The 25,117-nt window shown below is 39.7% G+C and overlaps 1 protein-coding gene and 1 long non-coding RNA gene across 11 annotated transcripts in view; one reads left to right on the top strand and one right to left on the bottom strand.

The window, feature by feature from the left end:
* The window catches only part of CTNNA2 (catenin alpha 2), a 1,100,619-nt gene that overhangs the window by 427,816 nt on the left and 647,686 nt on the right, over positions 1–25,117 (top strand). The window lies entirely within an intron of this gene.
* Positions 1,425–17,441, bottom strand: LOC122216255. Its single transcript, XR_006200797.1, has 3 exons — positions 17,338–17,441; positions 2,936–3,117; positions 1,425–1,494 (listed from the first exon to the last, which is right to left on the bottom strand). It is a non-coding gene; the product is annotated as an uncharacterized LOC122216255 (long non-coding RNA).

Raw genomic sequence — 25,117 nt, forward strand, 5'->3', positions numbered from 1 at the left:
AGGCTAGAGAAGACAACAGTAATAGGAATAATTGAAGTGCAGCTGATTCTGCTCACACCTGATCTCTCAACATTTCAACTCCCTGCGCTATGCCTGCAAGTGCTTCTGGGGGCCCCAGGGGACGTCTCATGCGCTCTCACACAAGGCTGCTCTCTATTAGGAGTTAATGAGTCCATCAGCTATCTGCTGAGAGTGGAGGTCACGGGCTGATGCCTGCATACCAGGCTTCTGTTGGGAAGTTAGGATACTTCTCTCCCTTTGAAAAAAAAATTAATGTTATTCATTTTTAGAGAGAGAGAGAGAGACAGAGTGTGAGTGGGGGAGGAGCAGAGAGAGAGGGAGACACAGAATCCAAGGCAGGCTCCGGGCTCTGAGCTGTTAGCACAGAGCCTGATGCGGGGCTCGAACCCACAAACCACGAGATCCTGACCTGAGCCAAAGTCAGACACTTAACCAACTGAGCCACCTGGGTGTCCCTGCTTTCTCCTTTTGGATCACACATTTGATCCACCCTCACCAGTTTGCCAGAATAACAGGAGATATGCAATTCCTATTTACACTCAAAGTGCTAGATAGTTCTACGCTGGTGACTGAATATAAAAACTAGGCACAGTGATTTCACCCTGTGAAACAAGAGCTGTCACAAGGGCCTAGAGACAGGTTGAATGTGTGGCTCTCTATTCCTTCCATTCCTACTCATCCAGAGAAGTTGACTTTTATCTGTTTTAAGCCCTGAGACTCCAGAAAATTTGGCTTGTGATGTCACTTCTGCCCTAATTAGTTTACATTTATGTTTCACGACTTATATTTTAGTCTCACACAAAATATTTCCTTTTGGCAGTCTACTTAGGAATTGGCACTGTTATAAAAGTGATCTTATACCTTGGGACTTTATTTATGTTTAAAGAGAACATCCTATAATTATATACTGAAAGTGATGGGAAAATGGACTTTGAGAAGAGGGGAGTACTTTCCTGCAATTTCTAAGAGCTGTATCTTATGTAAGATAAAGTACTTTATTTGATGGTTTGGGCAAAAGAGACAGGAAAGACTATTTTGTAATTGTTGCTAACTTCTAGAGATTGATTATTGAACAGAAAATTCATTAACATTATGTTTTAAAAGTGGTGACGCATGTTGAGTCCATTTTTCTGAAACGACAAAACTACTCTGGAAATCTCATCTCTTTTCAATGTAACCCTCTGAATATTTCCCGGCCACCCTACTGCGTGGTAGGGCAGACAGATAGAGATAGATATTATAAAGACAGAGTGGGTAATGCATTGCCTTATCCAGAGAGTCTGCAGAATCTTGAACAGTTTTCATTTACATGTGTTTTCTGCAGTGTTGAAAATCATGTAGGTAGAATGAGGGGCGATGTGTGCGGAAGAATCAGAGGTGTGTATACAGAAATGGTGGACCACTTACTGCAAACACGCATCCTTGTCAACATCTCCGGTTCCTCCTCCAAAACTGCCAGTGATAGGGAAGCCCCTGAGAAGGGAGGTGATGTACTGTCAGGGGAATGCTTAGCATCTGATGAGTGCAAATCAAGATTTGAGTTCTGGCCCTGAAGTATGCCTTCTACTGTGAGACTCTAAGGAAATAATTTTCCTTTGCTAAGTCCTGATATCTTCATGTGTTAAAAGACGTACAGTAGCATGGCACAGGTCATTGCCATTCACCGTCCTCTCTTATATCTTCTCCATTCTCTACCATTATCTGTCCCACTCTGTGCCCTAGAAGGCTGACCCCTTCAGAAAGGATCTTCAATGCCTCTTGTTTACCAGCATCCTGTTAGGTTGGGCCAATGGAAGAGGTCATGGGAGACAGGGCAGTGCATGTCTTCACTGTTGTCTGACTGCTCTGGGCTCCCTGTGGTGGCTGCATCCTTCCCTGTCTACAATTTCCTGGTGTGCCCTGTCAACAACTCTCTTACCTGGCTCCTGTCAAGTTCTCTCTTCCCCTGCTTCTTAAGGTCTAGAAGAGAAAGGACATGCCCTTCCTGCTGTTGCAGTCTCTGAGAAGCTCAGTGTCCCTTCTTATTTCCCTTCACCCTGCTCTTGCCTGTCTGTCCACCATCCCTTTATCAAAATGAATGAACCACCTGCATTGGATTTCTTGTTCCTGCCAGGACCCTACCTCATCTGAGTAGCTATCCTAGGTCTCTCCCAGGTCTTTTGAGAAGTTCAAATGAAATAGTATATGAAAGCATTTTATAAATTCTAATGTAATACAAATGTTAGTTTTCAGTTTTACTGCCCTAAACATCCATCCATTTTTCCTATGGCTTCCATTGTTATTATTTTTAGCTTAAATTTGCTCCTTCCTAAATTCTGTTAAAGCTGATCTGTCCCCTCATGTTAAGGAGTAAATACAACCTCTGACAGTTCCTCAGAGCCTTGAAAAACATGGCATTTGCACCCGGACCTTCTTTTCTCTGAATTAATCAGTGTGAATTGCTTTAAATGTTATTCATATGCCTTGATGGTAAAGACGGTAAATGTCCCCTCCATTCTGGTCACTCTTTTGAACACATTCTGGTTCAAGATTGTTTCTCTTTCACTGTAATGTTCAGAACTAAATATTCCAGATTACCATCTCACCTCACAGTAGTTAACCTGTTTGTTTTGTTTGTTTGTTTTGTTTCCCACCAACATTTTCTCTTTTCCAGCCACCTTTCTTCAGCTTTTTTTTTCTTTTTAAGCTTGCATGATAGGCAGAATAATGACTCTCCCCAAAGATGTCCACATGCTAATCCCCAGAACCTGTGAATATGTCACCTTGTTACAAGAGGCATCACAGATGGATTTCATTTAAGGACCTTGAGATGGGGAGATTGTCTGGATGGGCTCAGTTTAATCACAGTGGTCCTCAAGAGTAGATGAGGGAGATAGAAGGGTGGGGATCAAAGTGATGTGATGAGAGTACTCACTTGCTCTTGCTGGCTTTGAAGATGGAAGAGGGGGGCCATGAGCCAAGTGACATGGAGGGCATCTACAAGCTGGAAAAGGCAAACAAACAAATTCTCCCCTAGAGCCTCCAGAAAGGAATGATGGTCTGCTGACACCTTGATTTTCGTCTGGGGACACCCTTGTTAAACTTTTGACCTGTAGACTGGAAGAATCATAAATTTAAGTTGTTTTAGGCCACTGAGTTTGTGGTAATTTGTTATTTAGAAAACAAATACTCTTGGGTGGAACATTGATATTTTTCCCTTTATTTTCCTAGGATTTGTCTCATCATTTCAAGATGTTGAGAATATCCCCAGTTATGTTTCCATTAGCTAGTGCATTACATATAGGCACAAGATTTATTCATTCATAAATTTGTTCAGCCATCTAATCATGTTGCCAATGCAGATGTTGACCATGTCAGGACCTTGGAAAAAGTTCAGAGATTTTTTTTTAAGTTTAGAGATTGGGCATCGGTAGTTGTCTCCCAATTAACCATTTGTGATCCTACCCAACTGTATCATTATCTAGCTACTATTCATTTCTCTTGTCCACTAGACTCTCAGGCCAGATTTGTTAAATAACTGTTGTTGTTTTTTTTCTGTTAACATCAGAAGCATACTTAGAAACAAATGGCACACATACCTCCCTTCCTATTTACCATTCTAGTAATACTCTAAAGATTTGATAAGAAAATAGGCTAAAGACAGATTTGGAACACAAGTGGGAATATTTTAAAATCCAAGTCTCAGTCTCCTCATTGTGGCCATACTGTGCAGCCTGAGAATCTATGCAGAGAGGAGAAAGAAAAATTGTCATGAATTTATTGGGCTTTCGCATCTTCTATTTCAGTGACTAAAGTGAATTTGTCTTAAGCCATTTTTTATGCTTCGCCTCTGTGTGGAAACGCAGGACTCATGAAAGGGATAATCCTTTGGGAACTGGAGAAACAAGTCCATTTATTAGTGTTCATCAAGTAAACAATTAGCCACCTTGTTAATAGTATAGTAATGATAACCCTTGACTTTGCTTCTTCCTTTTGGACGTTAGGGTCTTAGGTCCTCTTCTAAGCCATTTACACAAGCAGGAGCATTGAGATTTGCTCTTTTTGATGGATCATATTTTCTCCTTGCAGAGAAAGCCTTGTATTTTCTTCTCAGCACTTGGTTGAAATGGGATCCATATCAATTTGTCTTAGCCACTGAATGGTACTTACCATGTTATATAGTGAGCTATAAAGTTCTGTTCATAATAAATAGGTGAACTGCTTTCCCAAACCTGTTTCTCATTTAATTTAATTTAATGCAGAATATTCAAACTTGCTACATGATGCTAATTCATGTTGAAAAGGTTCTGAGTTTAGACTACCAATCCTCAGAGTGTTCCAGGCCAAAGAGGTTTATGAGAAAAGATATATTTATCACTGAAACGAGTAGAAGAATTTAATTTTAGTTTTATTCTAATACTTAACATCTTCATAGCCGCTGCTTAGAATCCACTAGAGAAAATCTACTCAAGTCATATTTCCAAGATCATGACATCAGAAAAAGCCATTCCCTTGAAGGTTGGGGGAAAGATTGTCTTGCAGTTCTGCTGACTCAACTGTAAAGTTACAATGAGTACATCTCTCTCGCAGTTGAGAAGTGGCCAATACCAAGGAATTTCATGTTTGAACTGTTTAATCTAAATTACATGCATTTGCAAATTCAGGCAAAGACAATATAGCTTATAAAAGTCCTCTAATGTTTTGAAAGTTGTTACCTTCATTTGGTAACAACTGATTACCATGTGTTAAGCAGGAGAAAACACCTGCAAACAATATCCTTGTCCTGCTATTGATTCTGCTTTAACTGTGCTTGTTCAGGTACAAAACCATTAGCTACTTCTTGATAGTTTTTATGATCGGACTTAGCACCTAGTATTGAGCAAGCACTGAAGAATGCATCTTCCGTTAAAAGGTTGATTTATTAGTTTATATGTAAAAGAACACTGGAGGTTATAAAGGTAACAAAGACCTTAAACATTATATCGATTTTTTTCCCCCAGAGCTTTTTTTCTTCTTGTTGTACTGCAGGGTAATAAAATTTCACTAGACCCATTGGATCCATAAAATCTGAAGTACAACCACCAACTGATAGAAATGAAATTGTTTGACTGGAGCGATAAGCAAAGACTTGGCTTTGAACTCTGAGTAGCGTAAGTCGTGCTGCTGGCCTGTGAGGGTGAATCACAGCGTGCTGTGCACTGAAGGACAAGCATATATCTGCAGGAGCTCCCAGTTCAGTAATCACTGGGTGACGCCATGACCTTTACATGCCCACGGTGGCCTCCAAATGAGGATCTTTAGAAATGGAAAAACAACACCATGTCTCTTGTAGAACTTAGATTTTTCCTTGTATGAATTAAGTTGTGGATCAAAGATTTCAAATTCAGAGTAAAGAGAATAAGAAAATAAGAATTTCTCTTTGCAAATCCCCAAATCTATTACCTTTAAAATAGCAAAGGTTTTGGGTTTTTTTTTGTTTGTTTGTTTGTTTGTTTGTTTGTTTTTTTCAAGAGGAGGAGCTGCAGGCTCACCAAAGTACTCCTTGCTATTGTGTGACAGACTGGAGTTTTCTGAGCTTCTACTCTGCTGGGCACTGACCTGTGCAAACCCTCGGCATGTGAACCATCAGTCATGTTACCTTGGTCTGCTCCCAGCACAACCCTGTTCTTTGTAGCCCCCAGCACTGGGCCAGTCAAGGCCTGAGGCATGGCTCCCCATTACCAATCAAGTATAAGAGAGGAGCATCAACATTTTCCTGATCCATCCAGGCAAAGTGAGATTTCTTTCAGTGGCAAGAGCTTGAGAACAATATGCAAGTCAGGGAATGTGTAGGCAAGGTCTACCAGAAAGCTGCCCCATTTCCATTTTTGTGAATTGACCCAGAAAGGATTAGAATAGGAGGATGCCTGACCAATTAGAAAGTTTTTTGCTTAGTCCAGATAACTGACCTGGAATCTCAGCAACTGTACTTTAAAGGTACCTGCAAGTGTTTTCTCATGCCTGGTGGGATTAGAGTGGAGGTAAACTCACAGTAATTCACTCTTGGTCTGTTTCTGTCAAAAAAAGGCAATTCTGAAGCCACTGAGGCCTTAGATCAAAGCCAGATCCTAGACAAGTAGCTTTCTTCCATAGCTCCATCTGTCTATCAATTTCTTTCTTGTTCTTTCTCTTTCTTTCTTTCTTTCTTTCTTTCTTTCTTTCTGGAATCTAGATTCAGATTGACTGTATTTTTGTCATTTTTTTCCTGTTTATTAAACCTCAAGATGCATTAACTGGTTAGTAACCAGAGACTTGGTTTTTCTCTTTAGTTTTAGGTATTTCATGTTTCTTATTAACTGCCTTATTCATACTCAACATCATTGAAAACCAGCTGTTATGGCAAGGAGTAGGGTCAAAGAATGACTAAGTTCCATTTGCTAGGACCCTCTTGTAGTCTAATAGATGTGAAGCAGATTGTGCTGGTACACACAGGGGCTGGATGTAGAAGGGTACCTTCTCTTGAAGTGAATTAATGTTGTACAGGTTTTACAGGTCACACATAGTGCCTAAAAGCTTGTGTTCTAAATGAATATTTGACAGCATCCAGTTTAATTTTGGAAGTCAGATGCCCCATAGCCCCACATTTTTCCTAAAGCATAGATGTGTTCATTTCTATTGTATGATCACCAGTCTTGTGCAGGTGAAGTGCTGTCCACACACAGCATACCAGCTGTGCACATCTTCACATTAGGCTGGGGTGGTGCTGAAAGAGGACTAATTCAAGGACCACAGTCTATCCCAGAGGGTCCCCGAACCAGGGAGGACAAATACGATGCACTTGGGCATTCCCTCCCATTTTAGCACCACTGCCAGACATCACTAGTTGATTGCAGCTCTCTTTGTCAAACTGAAGAATGTATCTCAACACTGAGTTCTAAATAGCCTCTGTCAGTTACTCATGGCTGTCCTGCTACTAGGAACCCAGCTGCCTTTTGCCAGCCTTCCTTTAGAAGGTCATTTTAATGGCCATCTGGCAGCACTGTCTCTGCTGCCAGAGGAAATAGCCATGGCTGTGAGGTGGCCCCCAGGATATATACCACACCTGCCAGTCCAAACACATCATCCCAACAAAAAAGGGGGACAGCGAATTACCTTGCCGCAAAATGTCTGCTTCTCTTGCGATTCAGTGCTAAACGCATCTTACCTTAGCCCATAGAAATGATCTAAATGATATAACAAAGCACAGCAACTCCCTGCCAGGGGGACCATTGGAAATTTGATCAGCGGGCAAGTAGCCCTAATATTCCTGACTGATGTCGAGTCATGTTTCTATTTATGCATCTGTCTAGAGCTATGACTATTTACACCTTTCATATTGCTGGTGATTCCAGGAAGGTGGGAACAGCCTTTGAATGGAGTAGAATTTACCATCAAACCAATGGAAAGTATCCTAAGTGTTCCAGGAGCCACCAGATTTAAGACCGTACATGCTGCAGGCCGAATATGGCCTAGAATACTCGCAGGGCCATTTGATTAATTTCAGAAATCCCACCTCCTGATTTTCTCTTGTTTTCTGTCCTTTTCTCATTTAAATAAGGTCGATTTACTGAAGAGGAGAGAAAATTAACATATCCTGACCCTGTTCCACCTGCCAGCATCTCATAGTTATTTCATCCAGTCCATACAATAACCCTGAGGCATGGGTATTATTATCTCATTTTTCAGATGAGACAACCGGGGCTCATGGGCACTTACCCAAGGTCTTTACATTATTGCTTAAATGTATTAATGGCAGAGCCAATATTCAAATTCAGATGTGAAAAAAATGTATTTAATAAAGTATATTAGTTTCTCCCCCCCTTTTAACAACTCATGAGAAAAAAAAAAATGTATACAAAGGTTTTCTTTGAATATGTCACCAGAAGCTTCCTTTTGCTCTAATAATCCACATTTTTGTGGGTTCTGGTTTATGAAAGAAGATGTGACTTATTCCATGACTTTCTGCTAAAGAATGAATTTGAGAATGTTAAGGTAATTTTCCGGATGAGACAACAGGATAAACAATGCGAGTTTCTAGGGAAACGTGTTGAGATAACAAATAGTGTTGCCATACCGACTGATTTGGTACCGGATCATCTTGTTCAAACTGGACATCATCCCCCTCACCCCACCAGCCTTTTCTCTCCCCTTCCTTTTTTTTAAAATTTATTTTATGTTGTATTTATTTGAGAGAGAGAGAGACAGACAGACAGACAGAGAATGAGAATGAGTGGGGGAGGGGTAGAGAGAGGGAGACACAGAATCTGAAGCAGGCTCCAGGCTGTGAGCTGTCAGCCTGGGGCTCGAACCCACAAACCGTGAGATCATGACCTAAGCAGAAGTTGGATGCTTACCCAAATGAGCCACCCAGGTGCCCCTCCCCTTCCTTGTACCTGAACAGTCTGAGGAAAGGTGCACACCCCACGTGTGAAACCTATATAATGACTGAAGAGCTCTTTTTCCCAGACTCTTTAATCTAAAACAAGTGACTCAGTCTAACATCCTACATGTTGGTGGAAAGGGAGCCTTTGACCTTCAATCCTTACCAAGTGGCAGAGGATACTTGACTGTAAATAAAACTCCATTTAAGTATGGCTTTTTAGAAATTGGAAGAATCAAATCCCTGCACTTGAATGGCATTTCGAAGCATTGTTAATTCTAAGATTTTTTTTTTTTTTTCCTCTGTTCAAGTCACTCTTTGAGAAGTCATTTTCATTTGCCTGCCTGCTCAGGATTTTATGGTATGTAAGTGACAAGCATTCCCTGTAACGCATTGGGGGAGGGCACCCACTAAAAGAGAGCTCAAGCTGAATGACATTGGTTGTGAAATGATGCCTTTTTCTGCTAGGCTGTGTGATATTTAGCATGCCTTGACATATGCTAAATTACTAAATTTCAAAATACTCAGAAATCCCTAGAGAATGTTACATGGACTATGTGGGTAAGATTTCTCCCATGATTACAAGTCTAAAACATTTTCCACAATTTCAAATCAATATTTTATCTGGACTTTACCAAAAGGATTTGACACATTGAACCTGACTGTATTCTTAAGTAATGGCTTTACACTATTGGGAGAATAATTTATGGGAGGTGTTCTTAATACATGTTGTCTATTGAAACTGACTTCTAAGTTTTAATAATGAAGGTCTTGGTATCTGGAAACATCTAGCAATGAAAGAATTCATGGTGATGGGTAATGGAATAATGTAAGTGTATACTTTTTTCTTCCCTAAGGAATTCTAGGCACATTGCTGTTTATTATTTTTCATATCCAAAAGAGGCATTTGTAGCCCATTAATTATTTTTTGGTAGTGAATTATTTTCAAATCATGTATTAAGGTTTCAGGCCATGTTCAAAAGGGCATGTATCTTATTCCCTTTTCTAGACCGGGTATTTATTTTGCTAGCACTTGGTGGTTATGTTCTCCTTACTTATACCTTATATACACAGTGTAGTTGGAATCTTTACACCTGCATTATTAACCCCAACAGTCCTCAGAAAAATAACATACCCGTGTTCATGGAAAGAAGGAAAGAAATAAGGAAGGAAAGGGAGAAAGAAAGAAAAATTATTTTAGTCCTTGCAGCTCCATAGAAATTGCTCTTTTCACAGCATCAGTGAACTCTGCCTTGCCACAGATCCTTCTCATACCTTCTTGACTTGTAGCAGCTGATCCAAAATGAAGTCCCTTCAGCTTTCTTATCTCACTTGTACAACATAGTGAATGCACTAAATGCCCCTGAATTGTCCACTTTAAAATAGTGACTTTTATGTTATATGAGATTCACCTTAATTTAAAAAAAACAAAACAAAACATTTTATTCATATTGTTGGGGTTTTGGAATGATGGGGGTGTAGAGCTGAAATCAAGGGTTGTATGCTTAACCAAGCCACCCAGGTGCCCCATGAATATATAGTTTTAAATGAAAATAATGCAAAGTAAAGACATATTCAAAGAAAATAAAAATGTAAGTGTCAAAAATTCCATTGTACCTGCTGATTAACTATCTTTACCTTAGTCCTATCATGTGTTTGTATTTGTCTTTTTAGGAACTTGAAATTTCAGTGTTTGTATGGCATATTAATTCTTTTTTTTTAGACTTTGAATCCTTTCCTTCACTCAGTTCTATTCCAGATTGCATTAGTGATCTTCTAGCTGCCCCATCTCTCCTTAGGACTACCCACAGCCCAGCCTCAAAGCATGTCACATTCCCCTGCCTTACTTGTGGCTGGGATTTTGGAAAAACAATGACTTACTCTAACCTAGAGAGTTGAGGTCAGAAGACTATGAGCCTGTCAACTTTATTTGACACAGTTGAACAGCAGCTTTCCAAATATCCCCCAAATTGGGCTTGGAGCATATGGAATAAATTCTGCATTTCTGGTTGAATTCTCCCTCTGTCTGTTGTGTCCCCACCCTCCCAAATCCTGGGTGCTTTTCACTTGGCTAGATCTTTCCCTTGAAACAAAAATCTGCCAGCTTTGTTTCCAATTAGCCCTCCCAAGGCAAATGGGACCTGCATTTATCCCTAAATCTTGTTCCTGCCTGGATCTCACAAAGTAGCCATTTATCACTCCCCTACTCGAATAACTCCCTTGCATTTCACCTTCTTACAGTGTCACTACACAGTCTGAGTGGAACTGGATGTTTCTTCCCTGCCTGGGATTTATCTGTATTGCACTGTCTTTTCCCTTGAAAATATTTGGGATCCATACTTCTGTTTCTCTTAGTCCTTTTCAGCAGTTGGTTCCTGCCAAAGACCCACTTCCTCTTCCCTGGTAGCCTGGCAAGGTCAGTTCTACAATGCTACTGATCCCTTCCTGGGAAGCATGTCTGGTGATTGGTCACTAAGTTACTAAGAGCCATATATCATCATGTCCCTGATCTACTTCTCCGTTACTTCTAAGAAAAATCATTTTCTGCCTTTGTCTTCCTGAAACAGGTTCTCTATCAAATAGCAGAAGGTAACCTTGGTTTCCTTTTTAAACAAATCTTTTAAGATGAAAAACTCTTTCTGAAAAAAGAATGCTCTTCCAATTTTACATTTGTCAGTGTTTTATATAATAATAATAATAATAATAATAATAATAATAATAATAACTGACATTTTTAGGTGCTTTTTGTGTGTTACAGAAAGGGTTGAGCATCATCAGATTTATACTCTTAATAGCCCTTGGAGACAGGTACTGTGGTTATCCTTATTTTACTGATGATGAGGTGGGCTCGGGGAGGTTAAATAGTCTGCCCGTGGTCACGCTATCTATTAAGTGACAGAACTGCTTGTGAAGTTCAGACTGTTGACTTCAGGGACCAAGTCGAATGACTTGGCTTTCTTATACCTCACCAAAAAATGCTAAATTCAGTTTAAGCCACTAAATTAACAAAAAAGCAAAATTCTGATGTGAACAAGAAGGTGTACATGTATTAAGTAACTGGCCATGGTGGGAGCTCAGTATTTTGGGGGACAACAAACTAAGCCAACCCTCATGCCTGTTTAGTAAGCCCCCTGCCCCTAAGATAATTATTTTGAAATTTGAGGACAGCACATTATATGCATTTTTTTCCATGAGTAAACTAATTCACTAAGCACTTTGCATGAGAAAGTGGCTGAAGAGGGGACTGTCCTTCCATCTACTCCTTTTGAATAAAGCTATCAAAAGAAAGGGGCCAAAAATAAATGGCAGGTTCCTTTCATCCTCTTTATCAAGTCCTTATTCCAGACTGAAATGCTTCCAAATAAACTGAGAGAAGACCATGAGTAAATTACCTGGGAATGGAAGGTTAAGGAGCCCACCTATGGGCAGATAAGGATAGTCTTGATTCTCTAGCTGAGAGCCTCAGCACTGTGATATAGGGACTCCAGAACTCTCGGAGCCCACCTGTCTGTGCTCTCTTCCCCCCTCTGCCTGTCTCTGGTTGCTTTTCCTTTCACTCTGGGCCAATGATTTTGAAAGTACGGTATTCATCTCTGTGTACAATCAACTCAAATGGAATAGCTTTTCACATTTTAAAATTCAGTGCAAGATATTGTCTGGCTTTGTGGTTTCTGAGATTATACAGCATGCCAAAAATGTGGTTTTATTGACAAATGAGCGCATTTATCTGGCATGAGCAAGAATTAGTGTCATAGTAGAAATAACTTACTAGATGGTCTGATTTGAAAGAGACCAAAGCAGCGTCCCGCCACCTGTGAAAGTGGCTGATATTCTATTACTTCCGTGGAAGTTATGTAAGGTTTGGGTTTCTACAGCAGATAGGTACATATTCCTAGGAGCAGCAAGAGACTAGGCCCTCATGAACTAGGTCCTTTCTTAGGGTGTGGGGAATGAGTAGCTTCTGAGAAGAGCAGCCTAGAGATCAGAGAATTCACGTGGAAAGGGTGACTGCAGGAAATGGGATGAGGGCAGTGAGGGAACGCAAGAGGAAAGGCTTCCCAGACAACCCACAGGCCTCACAAATATGTCATGGATGTCCTCCTAGATCCCGGGTGCCTTTCCATTCCTCTGCTGGGAGTCTGCTCGAACCTCGGTCTTTTCAAAAATCCCTTGGGGGGGCACCTGGGTGGCTCAGTCGGTTAAGCGTCCGTCTTGGACTCAGGTCACGATCTCGCAGTCCGTGAGTTTGAGCCCCGCGTCGGGCTCTGGGCTGATGGCTCAGAGCCTGGAGCCTGCTTCCGATTCTGTGTCTCCCTCTCTCTCTGCCCCTCCCCCGTTCATGCTCTGTCTCTGTCTGTCTCAAAAATAAATAAACGTTAAAAAAAAGTTAAAAAAATTCCTTGGGGAAGAAATTCTATCTATGCTTATTGTATTCAAGTGCCTATCTTCCTTCTGATTTTCTAAGGTACTTACTGTATGTTAGTTTATAAACTCAGCCCCTTGATGTCGCCTGTTGTGCCCTGGAATAGACTGGGGTGGACATTGCTACCATCTACTGGGCTGCACGCTTTGCCCACATGGAAAACTGTTTCCACACTGATTGTTGGATTCACCTCGTCTATGTTAAGTACCTCACCACCTTACATTGGCAACTGGGAGGGTTTCCCTAGGAATTGTATTCTGTCAGGAAACAGATACAATAATAATAGGTGGCAGGCCATACCAGAGGATTGAGGTCTCCAGTGAATAACTGTGAGGAAAACAATTTGACACACTTTCATCCTCTGATGAAAGCTAAATGTGATATCTAGGTGTAAACATTAAAAAAAAAAAAAAAAGAATGGAAAGTCACACATGGAGGGGGGACCTGAGAGTGTGGTGGCAATCTCCACCCAGAGTGGGGGGGGAAACTTGAGGTGATTTAACAACATTATTTCTTTCCAAGATACATGCCTTCGTGGAACTTGCTGGCCTGATTCCTGGATCCTATCAATTTAGCAAGGACATACACAAAAAATTACTCCTGTAGTCCAACTGAAATTGGAGCTGGAAACACTGGCTTTCTTCTGTTTGGAAAGATCTACAATGCAGAGGAGTTTGAGCAGTTCCATGTTGGGTTCTTTAACCCATTATTATCTGTTGATTTAAGACTGACTAATAAGGATGACAGACATGACATTGACTCCTCTATTCCTTGGTCTGGCATGTTTTGTAAATTCAAAAACAAATGTACAGGCATAGTCAGATAGCTCCTCTCTTAACCTTCCACTCAGAAATATACTTTCTCGGGTGCCTGGGTGGATTAGTCAGTTTAGTGTCTTACTCTTGATTTTGGCTCAGGTCATGATCACAGGGTCAAGGAATGGAGCCCCTCTTTGGGCTCTGTGATGGCAATGGGGACCCTGCTTGGGATTCTCTCTCTCCCTCTCTCTCCTCCTCCCCTGCTCACATGTGTGTATACGTGTGTGTGAGTGCCTGTACACAACTCCTTATTCTTTCAACCTTGATGAATCTGATATTATTGTTTTCCCTCGTTTTCAGATGTGGAAATGGGGCTTTAGTATACTGTCCTGAATCACATGAAAGGGAAGTTAGAGGGATTTAAACTCAGGTTGGCCTGCCTGAAGGGTTATCCTATACTTCCTTAATAAATGTGTAGTATTTATGATCCCATAGTGATGTGGAACAAGCCGTCCCCAAGCTGTGTGGTATAAAACAACCAACATGTTATGTCTTTGTTCACAATTCTGCAGTTTGGACAGGGCTTGGCAGGGACGGCTCATTTGTGTAACAGCTGGGGCAGCTCCACTGGGCCCTGAGGTCAGTTCTGTTGTGGCCACACCTCCATGGCTAGCAAGTTGGCTGTGGCTATTGGCTTACTCCTCAGCTGGGGCTTTTGGTTGGAGATCTCAGTGGTCCTCCATGTGGCCTCTATTCAGAGCTAAGTTGGACTTTTCTCAACACAAAGGCAGAAAATGCCTTGTCTTTGTAAGGCTTACCCTCCAGACTGGCCCAGCATGGCTTGCAAAGCATTCTTTGGTTAAAACAGGTCACAGGGCTGGCCAGCTTCAAGGGAGGAGCCTCGGAAAGGGCATGGATCCTAGTAGGCATGGTTCACAGAAGTGGTTCAAAGTCAATAGCCTACCTTAAAAAGACAACATTTTTTCATTGTTTTTTGCTATCATCAGAGAATCCATGAAGGACATACACATTTTGTTCCTATCTATTCACTGCTGTAATCAATACAGAGAAGATACAGATTAGGCTTCGGCCCTGTAGTGGTACCTGATATGCCGGAAGTTCAACCAGAAACCAAAACCAAACAAAAGCAATTAAACTGGCAAGCAGGGGTGGTGAGTATAAACACACGGACAGTTGGGCACATTCATTCTGTAGGTAGTTTTAAAAGCGACGAATGACCAGACTACACTCCATCGTAATTTCTGGGACAAGTGCCTTTTGTTTGAGGCACTCGAGCTTGCCTGCTTTTCATAATTAAGGGAGACAGTACTCGAGCACACACACACCCTTGCCCCTAGGTGCACATGAAGGGATAGGAATTGGATATGCTGGGGTTAGGTTACACGTGGAATGAGAGATGTGGGGTGTCTAGATTAACGTGGGGGTTTGTTCTGAGAGCAACAAGAAAGAGTCACGTAACTTTTTATTACATACAGGGCATTCACTTAGGGAATGGATCTTCAGGTTTTGTTTCTAAAATAGATCACATATTTTCAGTGCTTATTGAAGGAACCAAGGGGAGTGGGTGAGAGGGTGTCATGGCAATCCTTGTTATTTATAGTTGGCGATATTGTTAGTGTTCACCCCACGGAGAACCGAATCGCATCTAAGCCCATAATTTCCATATCTTTGGAAAGCTTTTAGCTCCTCACTGCCTGTTGGCATGGTAACATGACAAGAGTTATGATGTCAAAACTGTATGAACTCATGATTGATCTAAAATTATTTGGGCACCTTTCCCATTTCAAATTTCCATTGAGAGGGAATGAGAGGCCACGTGGCAACTTCATTCAAAAGAAAAAAATAAAAACATCTTTTTTTCCCCCTAAATTGTCCTGAAATAAATTCTCTGTTTTCCTTTCCATGTAATGCTAAAAAGATTACTGTCCTTCTGATGGTTTTTGGCATTTTCTTTCAAATTCAGATATTTTAATCTCTTTCTCTATTTTTTTTTCTATTCCGATTGAAATCAGTGGTTGAGACTAGCATTATCTTTAGACTGCACATGAAAAGCAGGGCAGGTGTGTCGGCTGGAATTCGCAGGTGTCTCCTGAAGTGAAGGTGACCTTGAGGAAATGCTGAGAGTTGGCAGAGAGGTCAGGAGATACCAAGAGCTACTATGTTTTGAGTATTTGCCAGCAATGGTGTTGTTATCACTTCCATGTAGAGGAGCAAACTGAATGGTCAGTCACACAGATGAAGTAAGTTTCTTGAGGCCAGACAGTGACAATGTGGCAGAAGAGATTTATTGGGGGAAAAAATATCTATCTATCTATATCTATATCTATATCTATACCTATATATCTATATCTATATATCTATATATCTATATCTATATCTGAGCTGGCTAACAAGAGAAGTGGAATTTACTCATGTGAAGATCAGTGGAAAAGAGAGAGCTCCATCCCCTCTGGAAATGTATTTGACCAGATTTCTTTATTTTAGCCTCAGTTTAATGATCTGTAAAATGGGGGTAATAATAGAAACCTGTCAAGATAAACTATGAGAATAAGAGCTAAAGATAGAGCCCAGTGCTTACAGAAGACGACCAAGAAATGCTGATGGCCCCGAAGAAGCAAATAGATTTACAGCTAATTCTCAGAGATTAGAGAGGAGGATGAACTCATTCTTATTTCAGGCACCATGTGTTTTGTGACTTCAGACATAAAACTTGACCATAATGCTGGAGCTTGGCGCATCTACTCCTACCACCAAAATAATTTCTTTAACCGGATCTCAATCTGACCATTGTTAAATAAAATTCTTCATCTTCAACCTTCAGCATTATTCCTCTGCACAATTCATAACCAAATGATGGTTTGAAGTTAGAGGGCATTATAATTTTTTTTCTGCTTAATGTTATTAGACTCACATTTATGTGTATTTCTGAACAGACTTTAACTGAAAGCCTACTATGTGCCGGACATTCATTCAGGAAAAAGCTGAACAGAATGGCGTTCAGTGGGGAGCTTCTATTTTAGTGTGGGAGACAATAATAAAAAATGTAAGACACAAACATATACAGTGCTATATAGTAAAAATGCTAAGGAGAGGAAACTGAGCCAGGGGTGGGCCAGCAGTAGGGAGAATCAAACTAACATAAAGGTGTCAGGGCCAGGGTTAAGATTTTTAGGGCAGCTCCAAAAGTCATCACTGGGGTGACTTTTCTTGCAGATATCTGGAGGAAGACACATCAGGCTAGGCAGAGGGAATAGCAAAAGCAACGGCCCTGAGGCCCAATGAGTTCAGCAAAGCAAGACAGCTAGTGAGCCTAGGAACAGAGTAAATGAGAAGGGTTGTAGGAGAGGTCTTCTTTTCCTATCTTTACAACACCCTTTGTGAGATAGAGAAAGAAATAAATAAGAAATGATTTGCCTCAGGTAATAAAGTGATTAGACCCTGACTTCAAACCAGCCCCAGTATCATCCTACTGGAATCTGCTCTTCAGCTTTTCTTCACAATTAGCATCATTCTGAGTTACTATACCATTTTTCACTCTGCAGATGTATGCGAGGGAAACTCTGTAAGTCATTTTCAACTGCGAGGATGTTCTGTGATGATTCTTAGACGATTAACACCTATCTGGTATAACAAAGATACTTGCTTACTGTTCCTCACTAAGTTACAAGAAGAAATCCAGGCCAATTGAACAAGAGATGGACGTGAGCAAATAGGAATTAAGCCACAGACATCTGTACCTTAGAGCTGAGTCACAATCACATACACAGAAGTTGGTGTCTCAGATGCACTTCCTCCTTGTTGAGATGTGAGTAGGTTTTGTCCCCGCCCCAGGAGAGCTTGCACTTCCTCCGGCTGGCAGTTGAGGCTGGCAGCTGAAGTTCCTCCTTGAGACTTTTCATCCGTGTAAGTGCAAGAATTGCTTTGCCAGTGGATTGACACTTTTAGTTATCATTTGGTTATTGGTTGTATACATTTGAGATTTCATAAGCATTTATTAAGTGCTATTGTATCAAGCAGTTTCAACAAGGTTTACATTTTAACCTCCCATTGACCCTGAGAAGTGTATCATTCTGTGTTCATAGATAATAAAGTTTTAAGGTTTGGTGAATTATTCCAAAAGGTGATGTATACTGCAAACGAGTCTGCTGTTCTTTTGCTGTGGGGAAGGTGTTCTCTTGCAGGTGTAGTGTATTTGGCTGGTTCATCCCACCCTGCGGGAAGCAAGGGCAGCACAGAGGAGAAAAGACACACTTGCCCTCTTGAAGGAAAAGGGGTAAAGCCTTAAAGCTCTGTGGTGAATTTGCTATGCTGTACCTTCCTCCCTTGCACTGGACCAACTGATTCTTAAATATGAGGCTTGTTCTCATAATTATACACTGAATCCTATGCTGATCTATTGTAGGGTTGCTGGTTTTTCTGTCTGCTCTGTGGTTTTGGCTTTCTAATGGACACAGCAGAGAAGTTGGCACTCAAAAGTTCTGGATATACTTAAAGAAATATTTCACAGAATTTTATTACTGGAAGGCTCTGATTAAATAATCGGGGATGGCTTCTCCCTAATTTATCTGATCAACAACTGCATGGATGATGTGCATGCCTTCACACACACACACACACACACACACACACACACACACACACACTCTTCACTCTTGTTGAATATGAGATAGACTTACTGTCTAGACTTAGGGATGATTTTGCACCCTGAGGGACATTTGGCAATATTTGGAAGCATTTTTGGTTCTCAAAACTGAGGGAGTCAGAGCATTCCCAACATCCTGTGGGTAGAGATCAGGGACACTGCTGAACATGCTGCAATGAATAGGGCAGCCCCAGGATTGTTTAGTCCAAATGCCAATAGTACCATCTAGATGTCTCTATTTTTAGTATTACTATATTTACTAGAAACTTGGATTGGGAATCCGTGTATCCTTGTAGAAAATATTTTTGTTCTAATGTCAAAAAAAATGTTAACTATGTGCATTGCCACTATTAATAATACAAACATATTAACACTTATTGGGGGAAAATATAAGTTTTTCTCTGTTAGAAACTTAAAATATAGCCCTCCTTTAAAGATATTAACAATAATTATATTTTCATAGATTTCTTTTGTTTGTTCCTTTTAAATTTTCTGCACTTTTAGACTCAAACTTTGCTATTCTATGATACAAAAAATTACCTAGCCAGAGGGAATTGTGTCCTTCTCTGCCCTGGTTCAATTCATCTATGGGTCTTTACTGAGTACCTGTTGGGTGTTCATCCTTGGGTGAGTGCTGCGGGAAGAAGAGATTAATGCAAGGAGTCCCCAACTGAAATAATAGTGTGAGGCAGTGATTACTCACCCAAACTGAGTAATGCCAAGTTCCCTTTGATTCTCTGTTCCATTTGAACAGATCTTCCTTGAAGTTCGTGTAGGGTAAGGTTTATACCATTGGGACTCATTTTTTTTTTTTCTTCTTGAAGAGGATTGTTTTTATTGCAGCGAATTTATTTGTATTCATTTCTTAATGATGATGATAAGGTAGCCAGAGCATACGTTTTGGGTGTGTATTTGTGTGGCATGTATTTTTTGAGTCAAGGTTGGAAGAAGGAACCCTGCCCTAACTATTTATCAGGGTATCTCTTACTATCGGACATCTTTGACTTTTCCCATTTCCTTTGTAGGGGTTTTGTTCCCCATCAGTGATTTGAACCTATTTCTATCTCTGATGGTCAGAAATTTGCATCTGACAAGTGTTAGGAGGACTGAATTGTTCTATGGCGGTGGGTTCTAAATAGTGATATCTAAAATCAGGGGACACTACCCGACTATCCCACCAGTAGTTCTGAAGCTCAAGCCACCTAACCCCTTACTAAGTGCCTTTATTTTTTGGCTGAGCAGCAACAGGCAATTTGATATCAGTCTAGTAACGCTTAAGATGTTATGGAAGTGAAGAGTTAGTTTTGAATCCGAGCATTTGCTTCCACGTTTTGCCTGCCTCGTTGATGACAAGCGCTAGAAGAGCCAACAGCTACTGTTGGATGGAGAAATGCTTTTAGGCTTTTTCTACAGAGAAGTACTATTAATTTTGGTGCCATTCATTGATTTTTTTTTTTATAGTGCCTCATAATCTTCTACTAACAATAAAAGCTAACATTTTTCTAGCAATGTCAGGCACCATGCCAAATAGTTTGGCTAATATCTCATTTAACATTGCCCAGATAGAAATACTCTACTACAATTATGGCCATTTGACACATGAAGAAACTGAGGCTCAAAGGGGTTAAGAAATTTGCATAAAATCAAAATTTTGTAAGTAGCAGAGCTCATCGGTTTGAACCCAAGGAGTCTATCTCTAGATTGTTCTTACTTATTGATTATTCTATAATACATCCCTAAAGGATGTGTCTTGGATGAAAGCAGTGAATTTAGGAAAACTTTGATAAAATAAATTCACGGACTATAGGATTTTAGACCATCATCATAGTGTCCTACTACAGGACTGAACACTTTCTGATTGGTTGCTTGCTTTGCAACAACTCCTATACTGGAGCAAATTAGTTATAGTCAAGCTTAGCTGCTATTTAGGTCCCTTATTCCCTTAAAAACCAGAATGTCAGAATTGGAAGGGGTCTTCGAAATTATTTAATTTTATTTTTTATTTTATTTACAACTATCCATCTGAATACCATGCTAGAGATAACATGCTATAGGACCCTACACACTTCCAAGTTATAGACCACATATTTAAGTATCAATTACTAGCAACTGATGCAAAGTAGGGAGTTGGGCCAGATGCTGGCCAACAATATAAAATCAACCCTCCCCCACCCCCGCCACCTCTGGCCACTCACTAGGAACTTAGTTAGGAAATTTAAAAAATCATGCAACTTCACCTGAGCCTTCTGTCCTCATCTGCAGCTAGAGATGGGATGTGTGATGACCTGGAAGTTCTTGTACATGTCTCAGTGTCGAGAATTCGTGCCTTATTCAAACTATACATACACCTTCCAGTTTCTAAAAGGGGAATTACATGTGCTTTCTTAGATTTGTATTTCCTTTTTTTGTCTTCTTAATTTCTTGACTTCTGAGACCCAGTGAGTCTTACTGCTCTATGACTAAGTAAACTATCTGTTTATGGCCATTCGGGCCAATAAAGAATTCATATTACCAAAAAAAAAAAAAAAAATGCAGTGAACTGTTGTTCATGAAGTAGGATAAAATCCTAGGATTGATTCATTATTACAAACTGAAGATCTATGAGAAATCAAGATTCAAGCAGCTCAAATATGATAAAGTAATAAGTCAGACATTTTTATTCAATTTACTCAAATATTTTATTGGCAACTTTTAGAATTCTAGATATCCTGCAAAGGTAGGTCCCCTTGTATGAGAAACTTTATAAGAAACCGTGAATGTGCATAGCCATTGAAAAGGTTGGGAGATTTATGCTGCACATACAAAACAACCAAAATCTAGGAGCCCCTGGGTGGCTCATTTGATTGAGAGTCCAACTTCAGCTCAGGTCATGATATCACAGTTCATGAGTTCAAGTCCCGCGTCAGGCTCTGTGCTGACAGCTCAGAGCCTGGAGTCTGCTTCAGATTCTGTGTCTCCCTCTCTCTCTCTGTCCCACCCCTGCTTGCACTCTGTCTCTCAAAAATGAATAAACATTAAAAAAGAAATTAAAACAGAACAACCAAAATCTCAATGGATTAGTAAAAGTTTTCTGAAGATCCTGGAGACCCTCTAGATGGCTGTTTACCAGCTGATTCCACATGGTGGCTCTATCATCTCAAAATTAGGTCTCCACATTTCCCAGGCAGGAAATGAGGGCCTGGAGAATCGCACAAGGACTTTGCACCTGCCTTGGTACTAAAAGGACATCAGCACTGTTTTTACTCCTGTCTCATAGACCAGAACTGATCATGTGGCCTTGTGTATTTTATTTTTGAATGCCTAGAAAATAAAGGGGAGGGGGGGAGAATGATACTGATCGGAAACATCAGTACCTGCCTTGTTGATCTAAATATTTTAGCCCCCAAACCCTTTAATAGCACAAATTAGACTTCTAGTGACTCATTCTCTCTGAAATTACAGGGGTTGTTACTGAGATTTCTGACTATTGTTTTCAATTTTATAATTAAAATTTTAAAACTTATTTATAATGTTTGCATTTATATTTATAAACATCATTATAATTACATAAACACTAAAATTTATTTTTAAGAATTTTTTAGGTGAAATATATTAAGAGCAGGGGGTGCAGCTAAATTTTGTTTAATGTACATTATGTGTTGCTAATTTCTGAAGGTTTAAATTTTTCACACTATTTTGGAAAAAAGTAAGCAATTAGAAATTAATTTAGAAAAACAGGCCGCATAATCATCATTTTGTAGTGATGCTTGGTAAATACATGAGAGCTTTAAGTTGCAATATAACTCATTTTCCATTTTGCTTATTTATCTATTTATTTTTTTACAAATCAGTAAGCAATCAATCTTTTCCCTTTTCTAACCGTCGAACTCTCTGTGCTGTCTTCCTCACTATATTCTGAATGGGCTCACTTGTTTCCACTAGTGTGCTCGGTATTAGAATTTGTACTTGATGTGCCTCATTTATCAGCCAAGTATGGAGAGATTCTGAAAGATGTTTTGTCATTTTCCACTGTCAAAATGATGCATTCGCTTCTGTCCTGCTTTCTTTGAAAGAGCTTGAGTTGCACTTATTTTGCAGGGTAAAGCATGAGTATAAATGATACAAAGCTAAGTAAACAGAGGAAAAAAGCAGAGCTCAGAAAACCAAACTTCAGGGGGCTTCATCTTCGAGTATACATTTTACAGTGAGAAGAGCTTAACTGAAATGTCCATGGCTACTTTTTTTAGATTTGATCTATCACCTGCTTGCGTTGGGACTATTAAACCAGGTACTATAATTCTAGTAGACAGAGAGATGGAAAGAGAAGTAGTTTCTTTTCTTCTTTATTGACCCATTCACACCCCATCCTTAATAAGAGGGCAGGGTGGCAAACCATGGTTAGGACATGGTGCATGTGAATTCAGGCAGAGCTTCAATGCTGGAAACAGTTAAGTCAATGCAGGAAAATTGTGTGGTTGATCTTTATTTTTCCTGCTTTGAGTTCTGTGTATGTAGCTTTTAGCTGTTTTATTTGTTTGCTTGTCATGACTATAGGAAAGGTCAAGGATTTGTCCTATAAATTGCTATCATAATCCAATTATTAAAAAACCTCCAATTCTGACAGTTATCACACACAGCACAAACTTTTTTGTGATTAAGATCATTCTCACAAACTCCAAGTCACTGGCTGTCATAATTTAAAGCAATTTTACTAAGGAAAAGTTTACTTAAAAAAAAAGGTATCCAAACTTGCTCATTATTTCATTTGTAAAATTTAAGGTTCATGTTTATGAGTATAAACATCTAGGAATCTTTCAGTGGTGTCTTACTCATGAATGGTTGTAAGTTGTTGTTAGGGGAGGGAGCGAAGTCGAGAACTACCCATCTTGGTGGTGTTACTCTGAGTATAAATACCTATCTTTCTCAAGAAATGTTATGAGGGGCACAGCGCCTGAGTGGCTCAGTCGGTTGAGCATCCGACTTCAGCTCAGGTCATGATCTCACGGTTTGTGAGTTCGAACCCTGTGTCGGATTCTCTGCTGACAGCTCGGAGCCTGGAGCCTATTTTGGATTCTGTGTGTCCCTCTCTCTCTGCCCCTCCCCTGCTCATGCTTTGTCTCTCTCTCTCTCTCAAAAATAAATAAACATTCCAAAAAAAACTTAAAACAAAAATAAATGTTATAGGGGGGAAAATTCTAGATAAACTCTGATTCAAATCTGAATCCATAAGTTAGAATTATTTTCTGATTTAAATTATTTAACTTTGAGTTTCTGTTTCCTCAGTTGAAAAAATAAGGATAATGTGAACTTCAAGAGATTGTTGTAAGGATTAAATGTAAAAACACTAAGCAAAGTTCCTGGCTCATGGTCGATTCTCAATAAATGTTATTTTCATCGTTTTTTGCTTCCTATTAACATAGTTTCCCTACACAATGTAAATTAAACTTTGAATAACATCTATGTTTTGTGCTTGTCATACCTCCTGGAGGCTTGTGACAATATATTGGTCTGTCATTCTCTTTGCACTGGGGAGATTGTGCTACCACTCTCTTACCTCCACCCAGATCGCCCCCAGTTTTATGCCTTCCATAGACCTGTAGTTCGTTGAGTCAAATTATACTCCATTGGTACTTGCATAACCTTTTTTTTTTAAGTCTACTTTTCTCTGCCTCTCTTCCATTTTTACCATAATTATTACATTTATAAGAAATCAAGTTAGTATTGATCAATAAATGTTGAGAATTGTTATTAGCCTGTGCCTGTCTATAAAATAATGGATGGCTGTTGGTTTTGGAATTAAAGAATAAGATAAAAATAGAAATTATATTTGAGAAAATAAATCATAAAAATCATGAAATAAAACTCTGGAAAGCATCTCTACAATAACCTCTTCAAGGGGCCATTCAGTAGGGGGAAAAAAAATGAATCAAATGCTGGGATAAAGAGGACAAATTCTTACTGTCATGCAATTTATATTAATGGAGGAGATAGGCAGTAAGTAAGTAAATTGAGTGAAAAGTAAATAGTATAATTCTTGGTAAAAACTGTGAAGAAATTGACCCAGGATGATAGGACAGATGATGACTAGGGAGAGAGTGTCTCTTGGAGATACTCATTCATAGGGGAGGCCTAAGAGGTCATGATAATGGTAAGATTTAGATATTTAAAAACCTCTTGGAAATGTGTTCCTAACTGATGGAACAGCAATCAGTTGGCAAGAATGAGCTTGGAGTCTTCAAAGAACAGCAAGGATGCTGGTGCGTCTGAGATCTGATGAACAAAGAGAGGTGGGAGCTGTAACTGATGAGAATCTCAAAATGAATCCTGTGACTCTGTTTTAAATTTGAACTCCCTGTTTTTAAGAGAAATTTTTAAATGATTACATAATTTTAATTGCTTTTTATTTGCTTAATTATTAGTACTGCAAAGCTATTGCTTCCTTTCGTTTCCATTTTATTTCCTTTTGGTTTACATAAGCTTTTGAAGGGCTAGCCTGGGAGCTAACCCACATTTATACCATATTTCTAAGAGAAAATATTCAAAGTGTACAGAAAATTTTGGACCATGGTTCCTTTTAAGATGGGGATAGTCTACATTAGAATGCCCCAAAGCAGATCTGTCCTCATTTTATCAGAAAACCTCATTACTCCAAACTCTTGGTCTTTACTTTGGCTATATTGAAGATTACATTTGTCCTGTTCCAAAGACTTGCTACAAATTCCCTGTAACAGATTAAGAGTTGGCACAACCAATTTAATTCTGGTTTGCAGAAACTTTAACACATTAATGCTGGTGGGTTTTGTCAATTACCATGGAATTTTTGTGTGTTGCCTAAAGTGGGACTGGCAGGGTGCTCTGTTTGGAAAGCATCTTCACGAGGATGCCCAAGAAAGGCT

The sequence above is a fragment of the Panthera leo genome, chromosome A3 (assembly GCF_018350215.1).
Source record: "Panthera leo isolate Ple1 chromosome A3, P.leo_Ple1_pat1.1, whole genome shotgun sequence".
Classification (NCBI taxonomy): domain Eukaryota; kingdom Metazoa; phylum Chordata; class Mammalia; order Carnivora; family Felidae; genus Panthera; species Panthera leo.